Source organism: Sphaeramia orbicularis, chromosome 7 (genome assembly GCF_902148855.1).
Source record: "Sphaeramia orbicularis chromosome 7, fSphaOr1.1, whole genome shotgun sequence".
Classification (NCBI taxonomy): Eukaryota; Metazoa; Chordata; class Actinopteri; order Kurtiformes; family Apogonidae; genus Sphaeramia; species Sphaeramia orbicularis.
This window is the reverse complement of record NC_043963.1, coordinates 28,687,259-28,696,893: the sequence shown is the minus strand read 5'-3', so window position 1 is coordinate 28,696,893 and position 9,635 is coordinate 28,687,259.

Here is a 9,635-nt window from a genome sequence, read left to right as displayed (position 1 = left end):
TTGCTGAATAACAAAAAGTGACTATTCCAACACATGACTGATAACTGTGGTAAGTTTGAAAAACATATATTGAATATTTTAAAAGTTATTTTAAAGTGACTTATCGCTATATCTCTGTGATATATATCTGAAAGTCTTTTCCATTTCAGTCATGTAAGTTACAACAGATCTGCTGAGAGTTAGATTTGTTCAAGCCTAAACAGCCGCATCAATCAAAGGCTGATCTGAAATGTTCAACATCTTCTGAATCACCAATCCTGTAAATAAATGTAACTAATTCATGTAAAATGCAGCTTCTGATGTGTTGTATTTGGACGTTCAGAGGCTTCTGTAGCAAATGTGGAAACACCACCATTTTCAGAGATATTGGTTCAGCAGTAAAACCCATGAAGTTTGACAAACACAGTGATTCCACACTTGATTTTACCAGCAGTTAATCATGTATTTTGCTGAATAAGTCACTTCTTCTTTTTTGCTCTGATATAATAACCTTTGAATTGACTCCGAGCTGTTAAGAACTTCTCCAAGATCAGTGAATGAAATACGGGAAAATACCTGATTTACATTGAAAAATGCAATATTCAAAGGAAAACATTATAATTGTAAGGCTCAGAGGTTAAGGTAATTTATGTTGAAGAAATGTAAGGTTTAACAGTGAAGTAAATTCATATTACAAGGAATAAGTTAATTCATGTATTTGTTAAAAATATATTGACAGTGTTTACCCAATTAACTATTTACATTTATGTTTGCAGAATTATTATTTACACATTTACACATTTAAATATTCACATTTGTAGTAAACAAGCAGCTAACATAATCTGTTGAATCTGCCTTTCTAAATCACTTACATTTATCGATCTAAGCATTGCTAGCTCCTGATTGGTTAGTTCAGTCAGGGGAGAATGTGTGTCAGGAAGTGTCGTGGCAGCAGTGGCCATGTGTAAAAAGTAAAGCACTGTTCAAGAAGAAATCCGTCTCCGTCCTCCTGTCTCATTTTATAAAGAATGAACCATTAACCACCAACGAACCCTCACCTTACATAATAAATTGTGACAGGCTAAATCACAGGTGTCAAACACCTGGCCTGGGGGCCAAATCTGGCCCGCCACAGGGTCCAATCTGGCCCAGGAGATGAATTTGTGAAATGCAAAGAATTACACTGAAGATATTAACAATCAGTGGTGTCAAAGTCATTTTAATTCAGTTTCCAAATACAGACACATACAGACCAATTAGATTTCAAGTGGGTCAGAATCAGTAAAATATTATCATAATAACCTATAAATAATGACAACCCCAAATTTTCTTTGTTTTTTTTGATGTAAAAAAGTTAAATTATGTGAAAATGTTTACATTACCAAACTATACTTTTCCAAAAAAATGTGAATAACCTGAACAAATATGAACAAATGGAAATGTCTTAAGAAAAGGAAATAAAATTTTTACCAATGTTCTGCCTGTTGCTAAATGTTTTGTGCAATTGTAACGCACATGTGTAAATGATAGACTGATAAAACGAGGCATAATATTGTTAAAATTCCACTTGTTTTTCTTAAGACAATTCAAGTTCTTCAATAGTTGTTATTCAGATTTTTAAGAAAACTTTGTAGATGGAAACCTGATGATGATATAATTTTCCTTTTTTCACTGTTATTTTACTGGTCCGGCCCACTTTAGCTCACATTGGGCTGAATGTGGCCCCTGAACTAAAATGAGTTTGACACCCCTGGGTTAAATCATATAGTGAAGGGTAAAAGTAGCGAAAATTCACTGGAAGGAGCCACAAAAATAGTTCTTTAAGGGTTATCTCTAAGATTGAATTTCGTCGCAAAGTGCATTGTGGGAATGGTGACCAAGCGAAAGTGGTTTCTCACAGATTCAGCCAGAAAATGAACCAGATCGCTACAATGTAAAATTATACAGTCCACCAGGGTTGTTTTAAGGAATGAGAATAGTAGATCCTGGGCCATCCCATAGTAGACTGAGAAACTTCTACTGAACACATTACATAAAACACGTTTATTCACATGCAGACAAAACTAAACCCTGTAAGACATTGTTTTATTGCTTTATTTTTTTGTTGAATATAATAAAGAAGAGGTAAGTATCAAGCAACTGAAAAATAACCATGTTTATAGCTGACATCCAGAGTTTAGCTTATGTTTGTTCAGATATTACCATGGTATATTAAAGGGCACACGCACGGTTGTTATGTTCTCACTGTGTTGAGCTTTCTAGTTCTGCTCGTTTTACAAGTTTGTCACTTGGTGTCTAGTTCTGTTTGTGGTGAGGACTGCTACAGCGTTGGGGGTAATTTGCATGCGTCAAATTGCTTAGGGCTGTGGCATTCACATGTTTGTCAAAGATGTACACGCAGTGCCTATAAAAACATACAGCATGTACTCAGCTCCTTGGATGGAAAAAAAAAAAAATACAACTTTGATGTCAAGTGAGAATAACGCTTTGACTGGTGAAGACACTTCTGACACTTTTCACTCTATCAATTTCTAAGTGTTTTTTTTCCACAGTCTCAGTTTGCGAGGACAGTCTGCTCCAGGCATATTTACACCTGTGCCATATTGTTTTCATTTTTGAATTTAATTGAACTCATGGGGAAGTTCCGTGTCTTAGAAGTTTTTTTAGTATCCATCCAGTGACTTATGCTTTTTAATAACCTTCTCTCAGAGCTGTTTGGAGTGTTCTTTTGTCTCCACAGTGTAATTGTAGACAGGGATACTGACACTTTACTGACCGTCCAGACACTGGTGTCGTTGCACTGCAATTACAATCACTTCAGACACATTCACTGCGCTCCAACTGCCTGGACCTCTGTGAAATTAGGTCAGTCACATTCAAGGGGGTGAATATGTATGCTCACTTATTATTTTTAATTCACTGACATAAATTTGCTTGTCAAAAAAGCTAATATTTTATCCGCCATGATTCCATCTATAAAAGCAAGAACAGGGATAAACATCCAATGAGAATACTTTTTATGCGTGTTTTAAGACTGAGCAGACAGTCTTAGCTGGATAGCTAACTACTAATAAAGAAGCAATAAAACATCCTGGCAGACCTATCAACTATCTACTATCAACTGTCAACTGACCTATGTGTCCTAGTCTAACTACTACTATTATGTCACCACTACTGTAATAATATAGTTAATAATAAGTAATAACATTCTCTTGAGGATTAAGCAGTTCATAAAACGCATGAATGAATTCATGAATAATAAGACTACTGCTAGTAACTCCTACTCTAACACTCACCAGTTGTAGTGGCCCAGTAACTTTTTTTTTTTCCTTAAAGGAGCTATATGTTGTATTTCTCTTTCAAATGTTCAAATGTGACCTAAAAGTATCATTAGCATTCAGAATGAAAAGTTCTGAAGTCATACCAAAGATGCCATTCACACCGCAGTCCAGGGATTTACATCATTCTGCTGGTCCACGATAAGGAAAACTAACACCACAGCGCTTTGATCCAAGCTAGGATGAGAACTGATAAGAAACAACTTTTAGAGTCAAAGAAAGTGACAAAGCCCCTTTTCCACCAACATTCCCAGAAACTTTTATTATCAGGAACTTGTTTACCTGGGTAAAAGAATTCCTGGTAATCTGCGTGGTTTGCATTTCAACCGCACCTTAAAGTGGAAATGTACTCAAATCAGCCTTGGTCGTTTGCAGTCTCGGACTTGAAGCCCCAATAAATGTACTTTGACCGTATTTGGCAAATATAATAGATGAGGTCCAGGCTGTTTTGAGTATATCTGCTAAATATAAGATCGGAAAAAAAAAAGATTCGGATGGACTGATTGATTATTGTAATGCACTTGTAGGAGCGAGCCACGTATGCTAAAAAGAGCTACTTTAAACACCCGAAAAAGCATATTTAGCAAATGGACCTCGTCGTCTGTCCCCTTCTCGCAGCTTAACAAATGAAGTCAGAAGTTTATAGAAAGAATAATAAACAAGAATAAACAAGTTTTCAGGTGCACACTGGCTTAAATACTGGGGGTAAATGTGAGTCTGGAACGCCAATCCACCAACCAGTGTTCTTCAGCACACAGCCCCACCTCCCAAAAATTCTGGTTGATCCAAAAAGTCCTACCTTGCTACTAGGAAACTTTTTCAGAGAACGTTTGGGGTGAGGGGGAAAGTTTTGTGCCCGGTAATTTCAATGGAAACGCACCAAGGTTTTTCAAAATCCCAGGCAAAGCTGAAGTTCCTAGTAAGGTTCCTGTAGTGGAAAAGGGGGAAAAAGTGCTAAACGCCAGAAGAACTCTTGATGTTTTCACCACTGGAATCCGCTCTAAATGAAAAATATTAAGTTTGATCACAGCATTTCCTTCACACAAGTGAGTTTGATGTTATTATCTTTGCCATTTGTTGATCCATGGGTCAGACTAAACTGTGACAGTTCTGAACTTATTAAAGCAATTCCAAACAGATTTACTGGTTCAGCTACTGACAATACAAACCCTACAGAAAAAAAGAGGGCATTTGTGGTTTTACTGCGTCTGTTTTCTTTCGAAAAACAGAGCTAAGCTAACAGAGCTGAGGCAGCATGTGAAGATTATGACACCATGGTTGTCCGTTAAAATAACTGGCTGCGGGAAAACTTGATGATACTAAAATACCTACATGATATCATGAATTGCGTAAATATACACACCACTTTTAACTGATGTGTTATTTGTACGCATCATAAGCTTTTTGTGTGGATGTTCACTTTGCGTCAAATACCACGCGATTAGCAGTTAGGGTTAGCGGTTATGGATATGTAAACCAGAGATCTTGGTGTAAAATGACACACGATCAAATGGCGTTGAAGAACACGTGAAAGGATGAAAATGTGTATGTATAGCACGCCAAATGCCATAAGAACTGGCATGACATACGACACCATTTTATGAGACCAGTCTGATAATACAGATGTGTGTAAAGAATGTGCTTTATACTTTATTCAGTGTGTGATACAGTCTATGGATACATAGTGTTGACTGGTTGGTGGTTTGCTAGTCATGAATGTGTTCTGGTGCGTGACCTCCTAGTGCGGTTGATACACTGGAATATCAACACTGTATACAACCCCTTAAACACCAGAAATAGCATCTTGCTGAACTTATCCTTTTATACCTTTGAATACCAACAAAAAAAAACCCACAAAAAATGTCTTAACATGAGCAGAACATGTATACCACAATGAAGACCGTCTTTAACTTACTGCAGGAGCCCAGGTTCAGGTGTAGCATAGACTGTTTTCTGCATGTCATCTCTCAATCAATCAAATTTTATTTATATAGTGCCAAATCATAACAAAAGTTATCACATGACACTTTCTATATAGAACTGGTCGAAACCAGACTCTCAACCTAATCTCAATCCCTCCATGACGTCTTGTTTTCCTCATCTACAACTATTGTAACTATCAAAATAAATCACAGCAGTTGTACATAAAAGTAGTTAACAGATTATCCCTGTGACTAAAGTATTAGAAGTTGGACAGATTTTAAAGCTCTTGTGGCACCTTTGACCCAAGTTAACAATTCAGCCATTAATCCCCATAATTCCCAGTGTAAAGCAGAGAATCTTAGGACCAGTAATGTACTACACAAAAGGGTTCTACTCTCAAAAGGGTGTGGCGCTAGTGGAAACAGACACGACAGCACTTTGCTTAAGAGACGGTAACACATTTTTGGCTTCTTACAATAACGTGACAAAATAAACACTCTCAAGGTGACCTGAGGCTAAATTAACAGGGAGGAGCTTGTAATTTTTCTTTCATTGCTGCCAAATGTTCTGAGAACTTCAGTGTCCTCATAACAGCTATACCAATGTCCTAACCACAATGGAAGACAGATTTAGTAGCAAAGCCGGTTTCCTCAAACAGCACCCGCCTTTGTTTTCCAGAAGAGATCTATCAGTTTTATTATCACTATGTTAACAATTCGGAGCCATTTTTGTGAAAGTATTCATTACCTCCGCCAAGGAGGTTATGTTTTTGCCAGGGTTTGTTTGTCTGTCCGTTAGTGTGCAACATAACTCAAAAAGTTATGGACAGATTTTGATGAAATTTTCAAGGTTTGTTGGAAATGGGATAAGGAAGAAATGATTAACTTTTGGGGGTGATCGGGGGTGGGGGGGCCCACAGGGGGGCCCACTGATCAGCCTTGGCGGAGGTCTGCGCTCTCCGAGTGCTTCTAGTTTATGTATACATTTCTATGAGGGCAATGAACTCGAAACAGATAAAATCAAGTATGCTATCACTAGATCTTTCAAAAACCCCAATGTGCTAAACTGAAAGCATTACCAAAGATCAGATCAAAATGACAGACATTCGTCACAACATAGGTAAACCTCAAACTGAAGCTTTTCAGAAGACCATAAAGGTGCTCTTATATTCAGTTAAGATGATGGATTGGTATGTCTTTTTTACAGCAGACACATTGAAAATTGCTACAGTTTTTTAAGGACGTGCAGTACAAGCTATCTATGCTCTTCACGCGTGACTATATCTAATCCATTTGTCTGCACAGGAAGACAACAAAAGGATACTTCTACAAATCACCACACAGTGAAGTAACAGCAGATATGAATATTTTTTTGTCATGGTAGTGCAAGGAAAGCAAAATGAGGCTACTGTATTTGTTTGTGTTGTGTAACTGCTTTGCCAGTTAAATGTTTTACATTCTTGGAAGTAGATAAACAGACATACTAACAGCCAAAACATTATGACCACTGACTGGAGAAGTGGTAGTAATATTGATAATTTCATTACAATGGTTCCTTTCACTGGGTTGGGCAGTAAGTGGACATTTAGTCTTCAAAACTGATGTATTAGAAGCAGCAAAATGAGCAACGTAAGGAACTGAGTGACTTTGACCAGGTCCATATTATAATGGTGATGACTGGGTTGTGGGCATCTCCACAACTGCAGGTCTTGTTGGGTGTTCCTGGTCTGCAGTGGTTAGTACAGACCAAAAATGGACTAAAGAAGGACATCCAAATATGAGGACAGTTCATCATCTATGGGAGGTGATGGATAAATAAATATGACCCATGGAGGTCCACCTCTCTACTTCCAGGACTTCAGGGATCAGCTGCCAACATTTTGCTCCAGATACAAGAGCACACCTTCAGAGGTCTGGTAGAGTCTAGGCCTTGGGTCAGAGCTGTTTTTGTGACAAAAAAGGTGAACCTACACAATATTAGATAGATGGTAATAATGTTCTGCTCCCATAGATGCTCCATTGATTGACATCTGGCTGTTCTTTAGATACTTTGGTAGGTTCTCAACATTTTACAGTGGGAATGAACAAGTTCTGCAGAACCTCTGACCCAGTGGTTTGACCATCACAATGTCTTCCTACAAAGCTTCTTAGATCCCTGCTCTTGCCAGTTTTGCTGTTTCTAACGCATCAACTTCGAGGTCTACATGTTCACTTAGTACCTAATATATCCCACCCACTGACAGGTCCCAGTGGTATGAGATCATCAGCATTTACACCACTTTGCCTGTCAGTGGTCTTATGCTGCATTACAGGCCGTTTTTTGAGCCCATAAGTCACGACTTCAAACCACGACTCACATTTGTAACGTTCCAGGCAAGTCACGCCAAACTGCCTGAGCACAAGGAATTGTGGTTGCTAGATGTAAACAAACCAGCATGGTGGACCGCATGTTATACTCATTTACACTCACTTCTGTCGCCAAAGGTCTTTGCTCTTTGCATATTTGAGGGAAACAGAGGAGTAAAAACAGCGCGAGAGGCTGGTATACCTTTTATGTTATGTTATTTGTATATTTGGATATGTATTTGGTATTAATTTATTCTTGCACTCAATGGACTTAAAACTAGCTAACGCTAGAGCAGCTGCTGATTGTGCAGAACATTTGCAGATAAATAAAGTCAGAGCAATACCTTGTTTTAATAAACAATTTGTATAAACATCACATCCATGGGGGCTGCCATGGCTACGTGACGCCAGAACTCGGAACTGGGAGTACATCGATCTAGTAGTTCACGGGTAAGAAGTCACAGGTTTGACTGCCATTCCAGTACATTTTCACCGGTAGAAGGTTGGAAAAGCACGAGTTATGGGTTGCCTGGAATGCAGCACTTATGTTCTGGCTAATTGGTGAATGTTTTAACTCTGATGTTCCACTCAGGCTACCAACAAGCGTCTTTGAGGTAGTATTTACAGCAGGTGCTGTAAAAAATGAAAACATGTCATTACTGCACATTCTCCAGTGGAATGTGGGGGATGAGTGGAATGAGACATTTTACTGTTGAAGACCATTAATCTGTCTCAGGGGTGCCCAAATCCAGTCCTCAAGGGCCGGTGTCCTGCATGTTTTAGATGTTTCCCTCTTTCAGCACACTTGGCTCAATTAATGATCAGCTCATCATCAAGCTCTGCAGAAGCCTGATAATGATGTAATGGCTTCCAGGTGTGATGGAATAGGGAGATATCTAAAACATGTAGGATATCTGCCCTCAAGGACTGGATTTAGACACCCCTGATCTGAGGACTAACTTATCAACTATTTATCTAAAGGTGACAGGCAACATATTATTGATTCCAAAGTGTGTACTAATATTTAATTTTTTACATAAATTCACCTCATGATGACTTTTTAGGTATTTTTTTAATGCATGGCCCCCAATTTATCAGTCACTTAAAAATAAGAAAAATAAGCAACAAATCACAAATTTCATTTTTTCAATGCAATTGTGAACAACAGATAAATTCAAGTGTGCTATCTCTAGATGCAGCCTTTTTTTAAAAACCCCAATGTGCTAAATTGATAAAGTATAGCAAAGATTAGATCAGAATGATAGACATTTGTCAAAACACAAGAAAACCTCAAACCACAAAATGAAGCTTTTCAGAGGACTGTAAATATGCTCTTATGTTCAGTTAAGATGGTAGATGGTAGGTTTGGATTTTTTTTTTTTTTTTTAATAACAGACATATTACAAACTGCTATAGTTTTTTAAGAACATGCAGTACAAGCACTCCACGCTCTTCACACATGACTACATTCTATGTGTAAACTTTTGTCTGCACAGGAGGAAGACAAAAGGCTCTGTCTACACATTGTTGCACAGTGAAAGCAGATATGTTATTTTTGTATTTAGTGGTTATATTAGTGAAAGGAAAGCCAGAATACTGTATTTGTTTGTGTTGTTTGACTGCTTTGCCAGGAAATATTTTACATTCTTGGAAACAGACAAACTAACTTACTAACCGGTGTATGTTTTAACTCTGACATTCCACCAATAAGCTTCTCTGAGGCACTAGTTACAGCAGGTGTAGTAACAAACAAAAACATGTCCTTATAATTTCCAGTGGAATGGGGTGGGTGACTTCCGTGACCAGTTTTTCTGTAGAAGACTTTTGATATGCCTGGTCTGATGACTATCTTACCAGTAATTGTTTTTTAAAAATGTGATAGAGAACATAGTGATTCCAGGATGTGTATTAGCTTTCCATTTTTGACCTAAATTCACCTCAAGATGATTTTTTTTTTTTATGATGTTGATTTTTTTTTTTTTTTTTTAAATGCATGAGATCACTGAAAAATAAAAGAAATAAGCAAACAAAACAAAATATAAATTGCATT